Source organism: Dendrobates tinctorius, unplaced genomic scaffold, assembly GCF_039654945.1.
Source record: "Dendrobates tinctorius isolate UK_male_01 unplaced genomic scaffold, ASM3965494v1 ptg000162l, whole genome shotgun sequence".
NCBI lineage: Eukaryota > Metazoa > Chordata > Amphibia > Anura > Dendrobatidae > Dendrobates > Dendrobates tinctorius.
In genome coordinates, this window is record NW_027361829.1 from 70,109,697 (window position 1) to 70,132,296 (window position 22,600).

General features: G+C 42.6%; 1 protein-coding gene across 2 annotated transcripts in view; it reads right to left on the minus strand.

Annotated features, from left to right (window-relative positions):
* The window catches only part of ULK4 (unc-51 like kinase 4), a 1,062,038-nt gene that overhangs the window by 83,362 nt on the left and 956,076 nt on the right, over positions 1-22,600 (minus strand). The window lies entirely within an intron of this gene.

The following is a 22,600-nucleotide window of genomic DNA, read 5'->3' on the forward strand; positions in this document are numbered from 1 at the left end:
GGAGACCGTGGGAGAAGCAGGGGGAGGCTGCAGACACCGCCCCAGGAGAGGGTAAGTATATTCAATATTCACCTGTCCCCGGTCCATTGCTGCTCGCCGCTGTCTGCCGAGTCCTCTGTCAGTGACATTCAGGCAGCAGAGGGAGCGATGACGTGGTTAGTTCAGGCAGACAGCGGCAAGCAGTGATGGACCAGGGACAGGTGAATATCTCAGGTGCTGGGTCCTGAGCCAGCGGTGACACCGGCACCTGGCCCCCATAGCACGCCAGTGTCCCCGCCTGATCAGGACCCGACACCTGGCCCCCATTGACAAGAGGTGAGTGAGTATGTCATTTTTTTTACAGCATATGGGGCATAATCTATGGAGCACCTTATGTGGCAGCATATGGGGCATAATCTATGGAGCATCTTATGGGGCATTTTATGGGGACATAATCTATGGGGCATTTTATGGGGGCATACATTACATTACAACATGTGTTTATATATTTTTGTAATCCAATTTGTATGTGATGCATATCCTGTGTTCAGGGGAAGATGGATGGTGCGAAACCTGTTCCAGTCTGTAAGTGACTGAGACTGAGATATAGGTTCACCTTCCAACAAAACAATGACCCAAAGCACACTGCTAAAGCAACACTCAAGTGGTTTAAAGCCCCCGTTACACATAGCGATATCGCTAGCAATATCGCTGTAACGTCACTGGTTTTGTGACGTAGCAGCGATATTGCTAGCGATATCTACATGTGATACTTACCTCCGACCGGTTCCCCCGCTGATTATCGCTGATCGTGCGAGAAGGTCCTGGCCCATTTCTTGTCGGGCGCTCCCTGTTGGGCTTCCTGTGGCGCTGACAAGCGACGTGTGGACACGGGCGGGAGGACATCAGGATCGCCTCGTTATGACAGGTAAGTAGCGACCCCCGACCCCTGCTATGTCGCTGGTGAGATCTGCCTGTGTGGCAGCTCACTAGCGACCACTTAACGATGCACCAGCGATCCATATCGTTGTCGGGATCGCTGGTGCATCGCTAAATGTAACAGTACCCTAAGGGGAAATGTGTAAATGTTTTGGAGTGGCCTAGTCAAAGCCCAGTCCTTAATCTAATTGAGAATCTGTGGTCAGACTTGAAGATTTCTGTTCAACAGAAGAAACCGTCTAACTTGAAGGAGCTGAAGCAATTTTCCCTTGAGGAATGGGCAAAAATCCCAGTGGCAAGATGTGGAAAGCTCATAGAGAAATATCCAAAGCAACTTGCAGCTCTAATTGCCGCAAAAGGAGGCTCTACAAAGTACTGACTTTAGGGGATGAATAGTTATGCACACTGAAGTTTACAATTATTTGTCCTATTTGTTGTTTGCTCGTGCACATGCGGTATAAGTGATTAGACAACTTTATTCTTAAGGTCAGTGTGATTACGGCAATACCAGATTTAATTTTTTTTATTGTTTGGCTGTTATCACAAACTAAAAGACGCTTTTTTTGGCGAAACAAAGTTTTTGCATTACCATATTTTGAGAGCTATAATTTTTTTACATGTCATGTGAGGGCTTGTTTTTTGGGGGACGAGTTGACGTTTTTATTGGTACCATTTTCAGGCACATATTTTTTATTGCTTTCTATTCCGATTTTGGGAGGTAGAATTAATAAAAACCAGCAATTAGGATTTTCTTTTTATGCCATTCACCGTGTAGTAAAAGTGATAAGACAACTTTATTCTTCGGGTCAGTACGATTACAGAGACTTGCAAATACCAAATATGTGTACTTTGTTTATTTTTGTTTTTAGATAAATATATGCATTTGTTGGATTAATATTTTCTCTTCCTTTCATTCTTTATTTTGTGATATTTTTAATATTTTTAAAATTTTTCAAAACTTTTAAACTTTTTTTCACCTTGTCCCTGGAAGGGACATCTACGGTACTTTCCCTGCCTTGATCACTGAGCTAATATTGTGCATAATCTTGCATTGCAGGGCATTAGCTCAACTCAGCGCATCACAAACAGGGAGAAGGCGTGTCAGGTGCGAGGGGCGTTCATTAAAAATTTCACCTGACCCACTTCTATTTATCACTGGACGCTGAAACTGCACATGTGTAATTTGATATAAGTCTCTATAGGTTATGAGCCAATTTGCAACTCAGAACTGATGACGGTCTTGATTTTTCAGGTGCTGAAGTGGTGTGAGGTATGATAATGGACCCAGTGGAATACAGAGCAGTCATCAAATTCCTTTACTTGAAAGGCTGCACACCGAAGGAGACGTTCGATGAGATGAAAGAGGTTAATGGTGATGATTCCCCATCATATGATGTAGTCAAAAACTGGCATTGTCAATTAAAATGTGGTCTGACTTCCGTGCAAACAGCTCCAATTCCAGGGCGACCCCACTCTGCTATTGATGAACACCATCCAGCAAGTGGAGGTCACCATTTTGGACAATTGCTGCGTAGCCATTCGCCACCTAGCCCAAAATGTCAAGATTTTAGTGTGCGGTCCATGGAAAAAAATAATCATCCAAGGCCATCTTCTCATGCATAAGGTATCCACTCACTGGGTTCCCCGGCTGCTCACACCTTACCAGAAGCAGGAAAGAGTCGAATACTCTTAAGCCCCCGTCACACACAGCGATCTCACTAGCGAGATCGCTTCTGAGTCACAAGTTTTGTGATGCAACAGCGATCTCACCAGCAAGATCGCTGTGTGTGACACCTATCAGCCACCAGCCCCCCTTTCGGGTATTGCTGATCGTTGTGGAAAGCCCTGGACATTTTTTTTGATCGTTGGTCTCCCGCTGGCCAGCACGCATCGCTGCGTGTGGCAGGCGGGAGACCAGCGATCAGCGAGCTGGAGCTGGTAACCAAGGTAAACAGTGGGTTTCTAAGCGCCTCACGGCGCTAAGAAACCCGCAGTGTACCTTAGTTAAAAGCGCGCTGGTGCAGGGAGCTGGTAACCAAGGTAAACAGCGGGTTTCTAAGCGCCACTCGGCGCTTAGAAACCCGCTGTTTACCTTGGTTACCAGCTCCCTGCACCAGCGCGCTGGTAACTAAGGTACACAGCGACGTGCGCGCTCGTCGTTGCTGGTGCTGATCACTGGTGAAGCTGCCTGTTTGGCAGCTCACCAACGATCATATAGCGACACACCAGCCTGACAAGTTCATATAGTTGTCGGGATCGCTGGTGAGTCGCTATGTGTGACGGGGCACTTAGGCTCTATTGACAATGTGCCATGTAAACCAGAAGGACTTTTTCAACAGACTGATCACACAGGCAGGCAAGGTTATGTATACAGTAATTTGGGACCAGCACAGAGTAGTATTGATGGATTTCCTAGCAAAGGGTACCATGATCACTGAGGCATACTATGCTTCACTGCTGTGGAAATTGTGGGAGGCCATCAAAATCAAGAGATGTGGCATGCTCACCAAAGTTGTCCGTCCACCATCTGAAAGACAATGCCCCAGTTCACAACTCACATGTTGAGCAAATGGAAGCATGATCCTGTGACTTTGAAATTCTACTGCAACCCCCTTATTTGCACCATCGGACTTCCACCTCTTTCCAACAATTAAGTTATTTCTGAAGGGCAAGCATTTTCCAGATGATGAGACTCTGATTTCCAAAGTCACAACATGACTTTTGGAGCAACCTGTCAATTTCTACAAGCAAAGTGTTTACAATTGCTTAAAGAGATGGAAGAAGTGTGTGTCCCTAAGTGGCACCTATGTAAAGAAGGACTAATAACTGTGCAAAGTTTCATTGCTCTCAGTCCACAGGAAGTCTGAGAAAATCTTTAACCCCTTACAACATCGGGCGCAGTAGTACGCCGATGTCAGTCTCCCTCCCTTTGATGTGGGCTCCGGCGGTCAGCCCACATCTTTTCTGGGACATGTCAGCTGTTTTGAACAGCTGACATGTGCCCGCAATAGTGTCAGCCCGCAATAGTCACGGGTGGAATCGCGATCCACCCGCGGCTATTAACTAGTTAAATGCCGCTGTCAAACGTTGAACCGGAAATGCGCTCATCGGTGACCCGTGTCACGTGATCGCGGGTCACCGATGTGTCGGCATGACAACCCCAAGGTCTCATGGAGACCTCTATGGTTGTCAGCGCCAAATTGCTATGAGCGCCACCCAGTGGACGGCGCTCATAGCAAGTCAGTAATTCTGCTACATAGAGGTGATCTGCTCATCGCCTCTGTAGCAGAGCCAATAGAGTCATGCCAGCTTCTAGTCTCCTATGATTGAAGCGTGGTCAAAATTTAAAAAAAATTAAAAAGTGTTTAAAAATATAAAAAAATACAAAAGTTTTAATCACCCCCCTTTCGCCCCATTCAAAATAAAACAATAAAAAAAATCACACATACATGTATTAGGTATCGCTGCGTTCAGAATCGCCCGATCTATCAACAAAAAACGATTAACCTGATCTCTCCTTCAAACTGACGCTGATCTCTCCTTCAAACCACATATCCAAACCCTTTCCACTTCATGCCGACTTCAACTCAAAAATATTTCACGCATCCGTTCATTCCTCACCCAAGAATCTGCAAAAACCCTAGTCCATGCCCTCATCATCTCTCGCCTTGACTACTGCAACCTCATGCTCTGTGGCCTCCCCTCAAACACTCTCGCACCCCTCCAATCTATTCTAAACTCTGCTGCCCGACTAATCCACCTGTCCCCCCGCTATTCCCCAGCTTCTCCCCTCTGTCAATCCCTTCACTGGCTCCCAATTGCCCAGAGACTCCATTACAAAACCCTAACCATGACATACAAAGCCATCCACAACTTGTCTCCTCCATACATCTGTGACCTCGTCTCCCGGTACTTTCCTGCACGCAACCTCCGATCCTCACAAGATCTCCTTCTCTACTCCCCTCTTATCTCCTCTTCCCACAATCGCATACAAGATTTCTCTCGCGCATCACCCCTACTCTGGAACTCTCTACCACAACATATCAGACTCTCACCTACCATCGAAACCTTCAAAAAGAGCCTGAAGACCCACCTCTTCCGACAAGCCTATAACCTGCAGTAACCACCGATCGACCAAACCGCTGCACGACCAGCTCTACCCTCGCCTACTGTATTATCACCCATCCCTTGAAGATTGTGAGCCCTCGCGGGCAGGGTCCTCTCTCCTCCTGTACCAGTTATGACTTGTATTGTTTAAGATTATTGTACTTGTTTTTATGTATACCCCTCCTCACATGTAAAGCGCCATGGAATAAATGGCGCTATAACAATAAATAATAATAATAATAATAATAATAATAATCACTAAACGGCGTATGGAGAAAAAAAAATTAAAAACGCCAGAACTACTTTTTTTTGTTGCCGCGACATTGCATTAAAATGCAATAATGGGCGACCAATAGAAAATATCTGCACCAAAATGGTATCACTAAAAATGTCAGCTTGGTGCGCAAAAAATACGCCATCACCTGATCTAAGATTACAAAAAATGGAGAAGCAACGGATTTTGGAAAATGGCGCAATTTTTTTTTTTTAAGCAAAGTTTGGAATGTTTTTTTCCCCACTTAGATAAAAAATAACCTAGACATATTTGGTGTCTATGAACTCGTAATGACCTGGAGAATCATAATGGCAGGTCAGTTTTAGCATTTGGTGAATCTAGCAAAAATGCCAAACAAAAAACAACTGTGGGATTGCGCTTTTTTTTGCAATTTCACCGCATTTGGAATTTTTTCCCGTTTCTAGTACATGACATGGTAAAACCAATGGTGTCATTCAAAACTACAACTTGTTCCTCAAAAAACAAGCCCTCACATGGCCATATGGATGGAAAAATAAAAAAAGGTTTGGCTCTGGGAAGAAGGGGAGCAAAAAACGAACACGTAAAACCGAAAAAAGCTCCGGTTTTGAAGGGGTTGATGAATGCCCCTCATATGACGATCGATGTCGTTGCCACTATTGACAGTGGCATCAGAGGGGTTAGGCACCCTCGATCAGCGTTAGCATCGATCGCGGGCTTTGCCACAGGGTGTCAGCTCTCATATAGCGCTGGCACCCACTTTTGATTGCACCGGTGCTTGGAGTGAGTCAGTACGTTCATCACGTCGTACATGTACGGCGGTTTGTGAGAACGCACCTCCCGCAGGGCCATACATGTACGGCAGATGTCGTGAAGGGGTTAACACTAACACAGGCCTGCGCCCACCCCATGTAATGCCATCCTCCCACTCCTCCCCCCACTTCACACACATCGTCAGCATAGTTCCCTGCTTAAGTAATAATATAAAATAATCACTTGAAATAACCACTATATTTCCCTCTTTGATGGCTGTTTTTAACCATTTCTTTGCAATTATTTGACCAATACCCAATTTGCCACAGCTTCCACATAAACCTGGCCTTTAACATCTTTTAACACTTGTTTTACAAACTGATCAAGAGCAGAACTGGCTTGCCAGGGGATTTTAATTATGGACAGTACACAGACAGTGAATCTTATATGTTCATGAACCTTTTCATTAATCTGTGACTTATCAAGGAACTCAATAAATCAATATCATCCACTGAAAACTTATAACTCATACTAAAACTTGGGGAATTAATAACTTGTTTTTCACCTGCCACTAGGGTAGAGCTACATTTTTCTGGCTTCTGATACATTTTGAAAAGAAGAATTTTAGGAATGGTTTTATATAAATTAATTTCAAATTCATCAAGACGCAACCTGTTAGGCTGGCGTCACACTAGAGAGGAATACAGACGAGGGAGAGGCGTTAAAAAAACGCATTGCACACGTACCAATGATTCTCTATGGGGTAGCTCCCATCAGCCGTATTTTTGTCGCGTATTTTATACGGTCCATGCCAATCGCAGCACGCAGCGATTGTCAGCGTACTACGACCGTAGTACGCCAATGCAAGTCTATACGCATTACACACGGACCACACATGTGACTTTCGAGAAATACGCAAGACTTCTCCTGGTGACAGGAAATGTGCCAATCCATCATCAGGAAGCTTAGACATGCAAATTAGCTCAAAAAGCGCTCCAGACATCCAAGTACGCCTCCACGGAGTCCTGCAGCATCATGTTTAGCCACATTAATGTTGAGCTCCTAATTGTGTTGGTCCAGGAAAGGCCCAAACTTTGAGAACAACGGGATGACCATTATTCTGACCGGGGCTGCAAAGAGGCGGCATGGAGGCGCATCTGTGTGCACATGTTCCCAGACTATGCCCAACGGCTGTGTGAGGAGCAACAACAAATTCGTAAGTAATTGCCATTTTTACCAATCAGCTTAAAGGCCAGAAGTGAGGTTTTTGAAATGTAGCCCCTACAATCCTATACTGTGTATGTAGGTATCCATGTTTGCTAAAGAAAAATGTAGCTAAAAACCACCCCCTACTAGGCCACGTGACTGTGAAATGTTAGGAATATTGCTTGGCACAATTCACAAAGGTTACAGTCACTTTTCACTTCACATTGCAGTTGAGGATGTGATGAGACGCTGGCGCAGCATCCGCGACCAGTACCGGCAGGAAAGACAGCAGAGGGCCAGGAGTGGGGCAGCAGCACCGACCAAGCGGAAATACATCTATTTTGACCGCTTGGCATTTTTGGCACCCAGTATGGATCTCAGACCGTAAGTACAGACATCACACCACATGACACATATGCTTTTTAGGGTCAGAGCTACATTTTGTTTTTTCTACATTTCCTAACAGAACTCAAGCGAACCTCACAGAGAGGGAGACAGGGTTGGATACTGAGCCCATTATAGATCCGGACGGGGATGTGAAGAGGTGGCTGGCCCATCTTCTGAACAGAGCTTTTGCAACCCCCCAAGCTCCACCAGCATCAGGCTCTGCACCTGGTCCAGACCAAGAAGAGCCACCAGCAGCCAGCAACATAGAAGATCCTGGCAACAGCAGCATCCCTACTGGCCATGTTGAGGGGGCCCCCAGCCTGCAGCCATAGGCCACCGTGGGAGACGGGAGAAGGTACAACACTGCCTCTGATACCCAGAGGCATGTAGACACTGGTGTCCTAAATTACCTGTCCAGGGCTGCCCAAGATGAGGGTGAAGAGACATATTCCGGAAGCCTGGCCCGGTACCTCCGTTCCCTACCCCGTGAGGTGAGGCTATGTGTGCGAGGATCCATTCAGATCTTAACTGATGCATGCACACACCCCAATGACCCATATGAGTATGAGTTGTTGGAGTATCTTGAGAGGTGGCAGCTCTCAACCCGTAACCGTCTCCGCCTTGTCCGACAACCAGCTGTGCATGCTCAATTAGGATCTGAGTGTCCGCCTGCACGTGTGCCTACACCTCCACCCATTCCCCCCCAAACCAACCTTGGCAACAACATGGCCAAATGGCAGCCTATAACCAACCTGCCCAATATGGCCACTTGTGCAGACCTGGGTTGGAGGCTGGCCCCAACCTGGGTTTGGATTACATGGTCATATTGGGGGTATGATGGACGTGGCTACAATCAGCCAAATGATTTTAACCCGCAGTATCCTTATGGTCTCTTTGGTGCGCAGCTGCAGGAACATGGCCACATATTCCCACAGGGCCAAGATCATCCACCCCAACAGGGTGATGGTCAAGCTGGGCACCCCAACAAAGAGATGAAGGCCTCCCGCCATCACCTCCGCCAAGCCACCAGCAGATATAAAATACAAAATTGTTTTATTTTTTGCTTTTGTTGGTAATTATCATTTCTTGTTACCTATTTGGGTGTCCAAATATGCAAATGTTACATACAGAAAAGGCTAAATGGCCTGGGCAATATCTGCCATATGAAAAAATATGGTAAACAGTATTCTAATCTATTTTTTGCATTTATAAAAAATTTGAAAATGCATCTTTGGCCCTCTTCTTGAATTATTTTAGGCATTCGAATAAGTAAGTCAACTTTATCACATATAAACCGACCACACACATCATAGAACAACAAAAAATAAAATTATATTCACACACATAAGAACATCACAACATAGATACAGCCTGATTGGGTGAACACATCACGTACTTTGAGTCCTGAGAGAGGACGCCGTAAAGGGAGCACATGTGGCCTAGGCCTAGCCCCATTGTCCACCACACTTACAGTGACATCAGATGAGGAGCAATCATGCAATCTAGCGAAGTTATGGAGGACCACACAAGCTTTGATGACCTCATTGACATTGGCTTCACTCAGCTGAATGGCAGACTGGAGGACACGCCATTTGGCACAAAGAATGCCGAACGCGCACTCCACCAGTCTTCGGGCACGTGAAAGGCGCAAATTAAAAATCCTGCGCCGGTGGTCGTTTCTGCGCGGGTATGGCCTCATGACATGCCTGGGCAATTGGAAAGCTTCATCCCCCACTAGGACATAAGGCACCGCTTCTTGATTTGAGCCTGGTAGCTGACGTGGTGGTGGTAGGTCTAACAGGTTATTGCGCAGCCACTGACCCATAATGGAAGAATTGAAGACTCTAGCGTCTCCAGTTCTTCCATAAGCCCCAATGTCTACAATTATAAACCTGTAGTTACTGTCAACCAGAGCCAACAAAACGACAGAAAAATATTGTTTATAATTATAGAATTGGGACGCTGAGTGCGGCAGCTTACGCACACGGATGTGCTTCCCATCCAGGGCTCCAATACAATTGGGAAATTGGCAGTGCAACTCAAATCCCCTGGCAATCCTCAACCAATCTCCCATCTTGGGCTCTGGCATGACCAGATGATGAACTCTGGACCAGATTTCAGAACATGTAGCACGAACGATGCCGGATATTGTCGATCGCCCAATCAAAAACTCCAGATGGAGTGCTGCATAAGAAAGGCCAATTGAGAGAAACCTACAATTAAACAAATGTAGAAAATATATACATTAAAATACATGCTCAAGGATGCACACATTACATATAGATCACCAGAACAGTGTGTAAGTAAGAAGCTAGGCAAACAATACATATACACATGTACCACGGCTGGGTAATGTGGAATAACACATCAAAGTGTTCTAAGTTTTAGAGCATATATTTCTTACCAATTCATAATGCTTCTTGGCAAAAAAAGGGGTTACTGAGTAACAGAATTATTTGAGAAACTAATCATCTACATACATTCTGTAGCAGAGAAATACATACCGTAACGTAAGGAGAAGGCGCTCCTCCGCAGAGATACATTTGCGCATCCGGGTGTCCTGGAAGGTGATCCCTGGGCGCACTGTCTCCAACAACACATCAAAGGTAGAAACGGTCATCCGACAATAGAGGAAAAACTTGTCAGGATGTGTCCTCAGAGCTGCATAAAGCCTGTGAAAATGGCCTTTATTGAGGCATTGTCTCAAATGCGGATGCACCCACGTTCGTCTCCTCCTCCTTGGATCCACAATCACTGGGTATGGATGGCCAAAGCGGTGGGACAAAACCCAGTTGAAGAGAACACGGTCAGTTGGGGTGAACTCAAGTGTGTCTGACATGTTTGCTAACAACCACCAAGACACCAACACAAGCACAGCACCAAAAAAGGCAGATTGGAGGCTGCCACCTGATGTTGAGGCAATAAATAGGGTTGGTGCTGATGATTTAAATTATGTGCAGGCCTCAAAACCGTTAAATGTCCATTTTGCAAGGTTGCGAGAAAAAAACGGTATACGGATGCCATACGGATACATACGGATGCTTACATGAGAAAAATACGCAGCCACACCCTGACAACGGATGACATACGGAGCACTATTTAGGGACCATTTATGCGTATTACAGCCGTAAAATACGGCCCGTATTCTTCTATGTTGTGTGTGACTCCAGCCTTACTCATACAAAAACTCAATTTTCCATACAGCTATAGTCATGAGATAGCTCCACACTACTAAGATTAACACGCAAAGTGGCATTGAGCACCTTAGCTACGGTTCCTATAACTTTGAACTTGCAAACTATACTTCGATGTGTTTATGAATCATTTTCCTTGTTTGTGCAAGGCAATAATCTCTTCTCTTAACTTTATGGAGTACTTTCAAGTCAAGAATATTTGCAAACTAGACCATTGTTCATGAGGCATTGTCTAAGATTTATCAGGAACACTGGAGGAATCTGGTGTTGGCTACACATTACATTTGCCATAGGTCATAACAGCCAGAGGGGCACTATAAGCACTAAAGTGATGGAGGGGTTGAATAATTCTGAGACTGCAGTAGTCATTAAAGGTGTCATTTTGTGTTGAATTTTGAAAAATCACTTGTTATATTATTTAGGTTGAGCTATTTAAATTATTATTGCTAGGTTCATTGCATAAAGCAGAAAGTTTGTTAAGTCTGAAAAATCAGTGACCTGTCATAGAAACACAGGAGGCAGGCAGAGGGGCCAGATCAAGAGATTTACCCACAGGCCATGCCCTTCTGCACCAAAATATCATTAGACAAAAAAACTCACATCCTGAATAAAGGGAACCTGTCAGCAGGATTATGCACAGTAATCTACAGAGAGTGTCAGGTCAGCGCCGTTATACTGATTAAAATGATACCTGGGTTAATGAAATCTGTCTTTTTTAATCTTTATTTTCAGTTAATGAGCTGATGCCATTTTGCTAGAGGGAAAAAAATTGGTCTCCACCAAGATGGCGCTGGCGGTGCTTGCAAAGTAGCATCTATTGGATCGCGATAGATGCTACTGTGCAGGCGCGACTGATGCAATTTTGAGAAAGTTTTTTTATTTTTTTTATTTTTCAGAACAAATGTATATGACTAAATAAAACTATTTAATGCATATCATAGATGCGATCATGCTGCAGTGCAGCCGCCACCGCCGGCGTCTACCTGCTGAATGTGATTTTTTTTTTTAAATACATATAATAATCAGTAGGTAAAATAGGGGCAGGTCACTGAAAACTGAAAATAAAGATTAAACAGCAACCATAAGACGGATTTTATCAACCAAGGTATCATTTTAATCATAATGGCGCCAACCTGACACTGTCTGTATGTTACTCAGCTCAATCCTGCTGACAGGTTCCCTTTAAAGAACCACAGATCAAATTGATTTACCAAAGGTATCAGTGTAATCAGTAGAACAGAGCCATTATAGCCATGCCTTTACTTCATATTGCCAAATCCTGCTAACAGGTTCTTTTTAAATTGATCAATATGCAATGTGGCAAACCTGAATCCTGTTTTTGGGGCTATACATGCAATTTCTCTCCCTAAGTGATCAAGTGCTTAGTGTGCAGTATATTTGTAATGTGAACACAGTTTTTTTTTTTACTTCTAAGATGACAAGAAATGAATTCAATAGTCAATACTATAGTTAAAATAACATTATCGTCTGGTCTGTATCATGATTTGTTTATACAGAAAAATAGGTTGCAAATTCAATTTTGGAATACTAAAAGCCTGGCCTGTGGATGCTGAGAAAATGTGTCGGATAATCCTAGCCTTGCGTGTGTGCGATAGGACAAAAACAATCCTTAGCTGGTTCCTGTGAACAGGTCCAGACAAAGCCAGCAGACTGTGAAAACCAGCTCAAAGCCACAATAGTCTGTGTCCCAGGTGTTTCTTGGCACATTTCCTTATGCACAGTGACTTTATCATCAAGGATTAGAAAAGCTTTATGATGCTAAGATCTCATAAACACATGTATGAACAAGCAGATATCTATGGCAACAAATGTACTTCAAAGAGTGCAATCAGAACGTTTGTCATGTTGTTACCACCTTCCATTACTGCATTGTTGACTCCCATAAGTCAAAGTTTCAGTGGGCTTTACTTCAAGCTTTTGTGAAGCAGCAACCGCAAGAATAGATTTAGTATAGCTAAGAAAACCCAGCTATCGTAACAAAAAAGATCAGAAGATTGTATTGTAAAAACATTAGGATACCGGGCACTCTCCTAAGAGAACAAAAAAATCACATTTACCAAAAAGAAATAGGCTATTATTACAAGGAGTTAGCAAAGTAGAAGGGAATATATTACACCGAGGGCATTGATACACAACCAGTAACGTAGTGTTGTTATCCACATAATATTCATAGATATTCAGAATATTTCTACACATAGGAACAAATAGTACATTAACCACTGCTAATTCCCTTACATTACGCCCAAGGGACAAGTTTTTTGCCACCAAACTTTCCTGTATGTTTTTGAGTAGATATCACGCAAGGAAGAATCTGCCACAATGAGAATAAATTCCAATCTACCAGCAGAATTTTATAGCACAAAAGATCAGCGGATTGGTATATAAGTTTGTAGGAAAATATTTGGTATAACTTGTATATACGTATTATACTCATTCAAATCCCTGTTTATAGTATGTCTAAAAGTCCAGTGGGCGGTCCTACCTAGTGATTGAGAATTATTTGCATATGTGTACACAAAATAAGCTGTCAATAACTTAACAGAACTGCCCACTGGACTCCTAAGCATAGAATAAACTAATCTATGAATGACTAAAATTCCAGGTCTATCAATCTATTTGTTAGTCCCGCTGCATAACATGCTGCTGGTAGATTAGACAGCAATTTCTTAGTGATAGGTTTCCTTTAGAAACTGTCTATAAAAAGGTCATCAAAAGCCAACACAAATACGTACAAAAAAATTTGAGTGGGAGCTCTTTATGTTTTCCATTTGATACAAGAATTCTATATTAGCCACAAGATACAGTTTGAAAAATGTAAATCTGATCTTGCATAACACAATGTGATCGCAATCTTTGCATTTATAACATTAAAGTTGCTGCCCAGGACTGACATATTGCTGACCAATCCATAAATCTGTGCGGGTGCAACACCTGGCACCAATCAGCTAAAATTTGCTATGGAAGCGGTCAGATATAAGTGATGTACTTTTAAGGGAGAAGACCGGGCTGGGGGTACCTGCTTGCTGGGACCAGAACTGTTGAGGCTGCCTTCCCTGTTTCCTGGGGGAAAGAATAGGAGACCAGACAGACCCCAGGAACAGGGGGCGTGTTTAGTCAGGGAACCAGTCCGGAAGCTGAGAGAGAAAGCACGCAAAGCTGCAGAGGCCCCTGCCGCCAACGTGCGAGCAGCAGGGCATGCAGCGCACTCCGCACCCGAACCGCCGGCGCTGCGACGGACTGCAGCAGACAGACCTGGTGCTGCGTCCGTTAACCCCCGCCGCCAACCGCGGGGACTTGAGAGAGAGGTGCAAAGTGCCCAGTGATTACCAGAGAGCAAGGTGCCGTACGTTCTGTGTCCATGAGTACAACACACGTGTCACATAAGAGAAACCAGGTACGGGAATGACACTTTCAACCTGATTTGCCAGTTGATACTTGCCGTTCTACATTGACCCAAACAGCGCTGCAGCCTTAATTGACTCGGCCGCATCAACTTATGGACTAGGGGCTCAGTAGAAGGTACTGGAGATCCTTGTTGCCTACAAGACCTTCCTGTCTAAGCACCGCGCCAGCCGTTGATGGCGCTATTGACTTCCCAGCAGGAGTCATAGTCTGAAGAACTGACACGTTAAGTGTTTCACAAGAACTGCCGTTACCGGATTCATTGTTCCTGAACTCTGCATATCAATTTGCAAATTGAAGCGTGGAGTATTCCCCTGTTAAAATAAAGTTACTAACTCTTGCTCTGCCTTCTGCCTGTCACTGCATCCCGCAACCTGCTCACACTTGGCGTAGATGGCAGCATGCAGTCTACAGGCACAGAGGGGACAGACCAAGCAGTCATGGGTGCCCCAAGGGCTAGTATACCGCTGGGGACAATGTTAAGCAACCTCTCAAAGTTTACAGGGAGCAACACTTTGCTATGGGACTGCACTGAGCGGGTCAAGGGCATGTTGAGAATGCACCCCATGACCCCCGTGATGCAGGCAGAAATTGCCATGATGGCCCTGGATGGAGAGGCGAGGTGTTCCATCATGTTATGGCCCCCGCTTGAGCGAGACAACTTTACCAAGTTGTTACAAATCTTAGAGGAGATGCAAGTGGACCCCACGGACATTGTAGAATTCAGCTCTGAAATCTCCTCTCCTGAGATCTTGATGCCGAGATCTCCATTTGCGCATGCGCCGCCCCCCGGCGGACATTTTCCTGGAGTCCATTACACAGGAAACTACAGAACTGCGGGGGCTCTGGCCTTTTACAAAATGTTGGCAGAGCCTGCGGCAGCACCGGAGACCCCAGCAGCACCACCGGGCACCCCCTCATCCCAGCCTGCAGCAACAGTAAGGAATATACGCATTATAAGATGCACCCTCATTTCCCCTCCAAATTTGGGAGGAAAAAACGTATGTCTTATTATAACCCATAGAATACAGTATATAGTCTCCGTATACTCAGGGACATACTATTTATGTTACACCGAACAAAAATATAAATGCAACACGTGTTTTTGCTCCCATTTTTCATGGGCTAAACTCAAAGATCTAAGACTTTTTCTATATACACTAAAGGCCTTTTTCTCTCAAATATTGTTCACAAATCTGTCTAAACCTGTATTAGTGAGCACTTCTCATGTTCTGAGATAAACCATCCACCTCACAGGTGGCCTTAGGGTGTCCACAATAAAGTGCCACTCTAAAATGTGCAGTTTTACAGTATTGAGATGGTCTGGGGACGTCAGAAAACCAGTCAGTATCTGGTGTGACCACCATTTGCCTCACGCAGTGTAACATCTCCTTCGCACAGAGTTGATCAGGTTGTTGATTGTGGCCTGAGGAATGTGGGTCCACACCTCTTCAATGGCTGTGCGAAGTTGCTGGATATTGAACACTTTGTCGTATACACCAATTCAGAGCATCCCAAACATAGGCCCAAATGATGCCTATGATGCCATACAGTGGCACCCATTACTATGAGATCCCATTGTTCAAAAAATGTATACATTTATAACGTATACACACATGCATATGTGAATGTAGGAAGCATTTACAGATATAAAAGTGTCCAAATTTTATGGGGAAATAGACCAATAACATTAAACTCGACAAGGTATGACACAGCTATGGTCTTTAAGGGATTTTCTAATACTCTTTTGCAGACTATATTTCACTCAGTGGTGAAACTAATCTTAATTCGTTTAAAAGGACACAATTATTATTGAACATTAAAATGTTGCCATCTATGCTGCACTGTTGATAAGATTTTATTGCCTCTTCAGCAGTTTATTTTGTTCACTAGTTTCTTAAACTCTATAGGACACCTTAAGTGGCATTTTATTTACTTTAATGTATGTAATTTTGGCTAAAATCTTTGCAGTTCCGTTTACATTAAAATATTTTGTCTTCTGCAGCTTCTATGTAAAGGCCCAGTCACACATAAAGATGCACCAGCGATCCCGACAACGATACCACCTTGTCAGGATAGCTGGTGCATCGCTACATGATCGCTGGTGAGCTGCCAAACAGGTAGCTTCACCAGCGATCAGCACCAGCGAGGACGCTGGTCTCTAAGGTAAATATCGGGTTACTAAGCGGCGCACGTCACTTAGTTACCCGATGTGTACCTTAGAAACCTGCGTGCTCGCGCCGGGAGCTGCCAGCATGCAGGATTCTAAGGTACACATCGGTTAACTAAGTGACGTGCGCCGCTTAGTAACCCGATATTTACCTTAGAGACCAGCGCCTGCTTAGAGCACTGGGAGTGTCGCGGATTGTTGGCTCCCGTTGCCACACGCAGCGATGCGTGCTGGCCAGCGGGAGAGTAACGATGAAAAAATGGCCCAGGCCGATCGAGCACGATCAGCGATACCCGGCAGGGGGGCCGGTCGCTGATCCCCGTCACACACAGTGATCTCGCTGGCGAGATTGCTGTGGTGTCACAAAATCAGCAATCTCGCTAGCGAGATCGCTGTGTGTGACGGGGCCTTTACACAATACATAGCAAGCGGCAGAATCCAGTTAAAAGGAGAATCTTACCTACAAAACTCAATTTAGATATACAACATCAGGAAAAGAGGTGGAGTACACGTCCAATGTTAATAAAACATAATATTTTATTTACCATGTATTTAATATAACGTAATACTGACATAGAAATACATATATATTAGAAGGATCAAGTAATTTTATGCTGATGTTGTCCTGAAACAATAAACATATAAAGTGCTAAGTGCTTTTTGAAAAAAATGGGCCAAAGAGTAAGGGACTCCACAATAAGAGGGGGTCAAAACCAGGTGCGCATCCTGAAAGAAAACCCCATTACCCAGCGCAATAGTGCTTACCCATAAATCAATCAGGACAGATGCAGCGCCGCCACCATGGATTTGAAGCAAATTTATTTGCTGTAAATTTAAAAAAAAACACCCAATCTACCAGTTTGGAATTACAGAAGATTTCAACATCTCTTCTTCAGACAGCTATGACTGCAAACAGCATTCTGCAGAAGCTAAAGATTTGAACTTCTTTAATGAAACACAATTGCAAAAATTATTTTCAGTCAATAACACGTGCAAATATTCTTTCAAAGACAAGTCCAGCAATACCTTTAAATAGCCAGTCCCTTCCTCATTACTGAGAAATCAGCATTTGTATTAATATGTAAATGAGGCCGACAAGGTATTGTAAATCTCTGTCACTCCAGCTCTATTCTCTACCCAGAGCTACCTACTTCTGCTTGACTGACAGCCACTATCCTGTATGACTTAAGGCAGAGGAGTAACCAATCAAGCCGGAGAAGGCATCACTGGGTGGGGCGGAGAATAGAGAGATAGAAGAAAAAAAAATTCTGTCACTATGCTTCTGTTCACATACAGCTGAAAGTAGAAGTTTACATATACTATATAAAAAGACACATATGCATACACTAAGAAGTGTTTCAGGTGTGCATTCAAATACATCCACAGGTGTCTCTAATTACCTCATGTTGAAAAAAGATCTATCAGAAGTTTCTAAACACATGACATCACCATATGGGCAGTCCAGAATTATTTAAAGGCATGGTAATCTTAGTGTATGTAGAATTTTGACTTTGCAGTAAGTAATAAAAATGCCTTAAAATATTCTCTCTCTCTCATTATTCTGGCATTTGGCAAATATTAATAATTATGGTAATCCTAATTGACCTAAAAGGAGAAAAGTTTATTCTGATATCATGTCAGATATTGAGACAAACATGCAGATGTGTCTTTTTATATAGTGTATGTAAACTTCTGGTCTCAACTGTACATGTGAACATGGCTCTCTTTTCTCAACATTTATGAATGAAATGCTGACTAAATCTGCAACAAACCCACCTGCAATTGCAGTCCTGGACTTGTGTTATTTTGCCTTCTTCCTCTTCTTTTCATTTATAGATGTCTGTTCTGTAGCAGGTTTTATACAAAAAGTAACTCAACAACCATAATATGGAATAAATACGGCACAGCTGGCGACTGAAACAGCAGTGCCGACCTCTTAGCCTCTTTCCAAATAGCTGGTTATATTTGAGTGTTCAAAGGGTTAAATCAGTCATATTTAATCTATGTGAGTGCCAGCAGAATACCATTCTTACTATAAAATGATATCGTGAATTGCATTACGAGAAGCAAATATCACCTTGACTTTCCAGCAGGGGCATTGAGCTAGTGGGCTCTCACTGCTAGCTACCTCCGGATTCATTTAGATAGAGAAACTCTGCTTGCTCCCAGGTCAAACATGTCAATCTACCCCCCTGTGAGAACAATATATTGTGCTTCTATGCCCTGCAGAAAAAAAACCCACAAACACAGCAATATCTCGATGTCTGAAAGTTTAGAAATGCAATGTATATTCTGCAAAGATTAGTAGAAGCTTCTTTAATATTATGGATATTTGGAAGTGAGATCATGATTTGCAACTAGTAAAAATGAATCTTCAGCTTTTATGTTCACTCCATATTTGGATCCATTATCCTGTACTAATAATTTACTATATCTTTATTGCATTGAGACATCCCTTTTTATACAAAGTTCCAAAAATTCTTATTTATAACAAATACATATGAGAAGAATCTGTCTGGCTGTAGCTGCCACTAGAGGGAGCCTCAGAGTTTCCAACATACTCCGTTATTACCAAGCTCATAAATAGTATCCATTAACCCCTTAAAGACACAGCCAGTTTTGGTCTTTTTTTAAATCTGACGCATCACTTTATGTGATGAGAATTTTGGAACTTTGGAATGCTTTACCGATCCTAGTGATTCTGAAGGTGGGTTTTGGTCACACATTGTACTTTTATGCTCTTAGCAATTTTAGGTGGATGCATACCCTGTGTGTGGTCATTAACTACTGTTTGGACACATGGCATTGCTAAGAAGGGAAGGGACACCATTTGGTTTGGGAATACATATTTTGCTGGAATGGTTTTTGTGTACCATGAGCTTCAGACCCATCTCGTGTTTTCAAGAAATTAATGCGCAGGGGTTTGTGCAAAGTAAAATCTTTCCTACAAATATGTCATTTCAACATATTATATCCAATTATTAAACCAAGTTTCTTAGAAAACACCCTGCATGGATGTGACCCTAACCTTCTACCAGGCCTCACAACAGGGCTCAGGAGTGAAAAAGTTTCATCCACATTTTAAGTCTCATTAATGCAAAGCATAGTCTGACAATTACAGAAGCTTTGAGGTAAAAAGAAAAACCATGGGAAATAACCCCATTCTGGAGATTACGACACTCCATGCTCTTATCCAAGAGTCTAGTAGGCATTTTGACACCACAGGTGTTTTTTTTTTTAGAGACAAATGCACATTATTTTCCAAAACTAAAGCACAACAGACAGTGCAAAGTGTAATTTTTTTTTCATAGGTATGACATTTGATTGCCCACTATGGTGTGGAATGGTATGGAAAGAACTACCGTTTGGCCACAATGCAGGGCTTTAAAAGGTAGGACCAACATTTGAACTCTGAGGTGCCAACTTGCTTTATAGATTCTTGGGCAATCTCTACTTTTACATAGACTTTAATGAGGTTGTTCACTACTATTTCATTGGTGACCTATTCTTAGTATAGGTCATCAATGTCTGATCAGTCAGGGTATGATACCCAGCACCTCCACTGATCAGCTGTTATTAGTGTTGGCGGCAGCAACCATCCTGAAGTACTCACTTGCAGAGTTAGTCGTCTTCTGGTAGTGGCCGAGGATTTGTTTTGCACATCCACCTCCTAGTCATACTAATAGGAGGCAGATGTGTAGTACCTGTGGTGGTCATTATGAGAAAACAGCCAGCTCCATAAGCGAGTATTTCTGGCCAGCAGCCGCCAACACCGGCAACATCTGATCGTCCGGGGCTCCGGGTGTCAGACCCCGGCCGATCCAAAATTGATGACTTATCCTGAAGATAGGTCATCAATGAAAAAGTAGTAGACAACCTCTTTAAGCTACAGGTACAGTTAAAGACCCTGAGCAGTAACCCAGTTTTGAAGTCTACATCCCTTCCTAGTAAGGAAGAAGTAATAATTTTGTTCAGAGTTTTTGTTATTTCAATATAGTATATGGAGGCGTATGTAAGGGACCATTCACATTATGATCTTAGCATCCGCCAAGCGAATATGTTAGAAAACTGCAAATAGGTATTCATTGATGAAGGGGCAGAGCCATTAACTGTAATGATCAGACTTAGTACAACTATTCTAACATTTGACATCTTTATGAATCAAAGGATAAAGGTGCAGAGTTGTCCTACTTCTCAGCACTACCGTTTCTCACTGTGCTGTACAGTACCTTTAAATACAGTACTTCTTTGTATGGTTTTCAAAAGTTTTATAACTTCTGTAAAAGAAAATGACTTTTGCCATAACTTTTGATGTTTCTTCCAGCATAGCTGTATGAGGACTTCTTTCTTTACAGGACAAACCATTTTCTAATTTTATAACTTTTGGTTATGTTAAATGCTGCATTTTCAACTTTTTATTCCATGTCTTCTGAGGGGCGGTAAAAAAAAAAAAAAATTCTGGCAGTTTTGTTTTTCAAAGCAGAGTTTATCAAGTTGGATAAATTCTCAGGTCATTATGGATGCAGTAATACTATGTTTACATTTTTCAATTTTATTTACTTTTTTCTCAAAAACTACTTTATAAGCGGATAAAAAGCGATTTTGTTTTACTTGACATTTGTACTTGTCTAACTATTTTGTCGTTTTTTAAATTTAGTAACACCATGAAATTTGAACATCCGGTTGTCTGGTCTTTGTTATTAGGTACTGCAAAAGTTCTGTACTGCAGCACATTACACCTATCACGTTTCCAGTGATGGCGGACCAGGAAGGAAGCACCGACCGTGGCTGTCGCAACAGAGTGTCAGCTGTAACATGTAGGTAGATGATAGAGCGGGTTCAGCTCCTGAGCCCACTCCATCCATGCACTGTACAAGCACACTATGATGTGCAAAGTACCTTGGGGCCGGTGGCACATCGATGATGTACCACCACGTGTAGATCTGACTGGTTAAGACCAAACTTTCTTAAGGACCCTGATGAAAGAAGACAGATTTAAAACCTTACTTTAGTAAGAGACAGAACATTTGCAATGCACATGTTCCACCCTTCATAGGTCTAGCGCACATATATTTCAATCTACCTACCTACCTATTATCTATCCATTATCTATATATCTATTTGGCTATCATCTATCTATTAATCTATCTATCTATCATCTATCTATCTGTCTATCATCTATCTAAAATCAATCTACCTAATTCTCTATAAACACACTTCTAATGTTATTTCACTTAACGGGTAAAATAATTTATTGGCAGGAGATATATTGCATCTAACAAACAAGATATTTCACTCTACAAGACACAATGTACCTGAAAAATGAAGTGTTTCTACAGCAACAGAGCTGGATGACATTTCAAAGCACATATAACTCTAGCACTCAGACTATCATGTTATCACGAGAAATGACCTCAATACTAATAGCATTTTATAATTCACTGAAAATTATAAGTTTCTTTGTACAGAGGTCATACAACATCACTGTCCAAAGCAATCCAGCAATGTAAGGCACTGTAGCTTTCTTACGTCTTGGGAGATTTGCGGCTACAGGCATCTTGGTATTTGGAGGCTATGCATTGTGTTCAGTTATGCTGTGCTGTATATTTGCTATAATCCTCTTCATGTTAACCCTTTCAGTTCATTCGTTCACAAAGAGAATGAAAGTAAATAAGTAGAAAACATTTTGAAAGAATTTAACCCCTTTCCTCTGCTCCAAATTTCGTATTTTACGTCAACAATTTATCCCTCCCTTTCTTTCCAGAGCCATAACTTTTGTTTTAATTCTCCATTGACATAGTTGTATGATGGGTTGTTTTCCCACAAGACGCAGGTTTAAATGACACCACTTGTTTTGACATACAACAAAATGAAAATAAAATCCAAGATGAATGAAATGGTGAAAAAATGTAATTCCGCAATTGTTTTTCTTTTTCGGTTTTGTTTCTATGGTATTAATTGTATTGCAAGTGACCTGGTAACATGAATCTCCAGATCTGTACGATTACTGTGATAAAAGACTTGCTAAATTTTTAGAAAAATTTCCAACATACCAATTTTTTTTTTATTATTCTAGGCCTCATATAGGTGTTTATTTTTCATTTATGTTATGAGTTCTACCCATGGCTTTCATGGACAGAACACATACCTAATCAATGGAGCTGTTCACATGTTCAAGTTTTTTTCCAG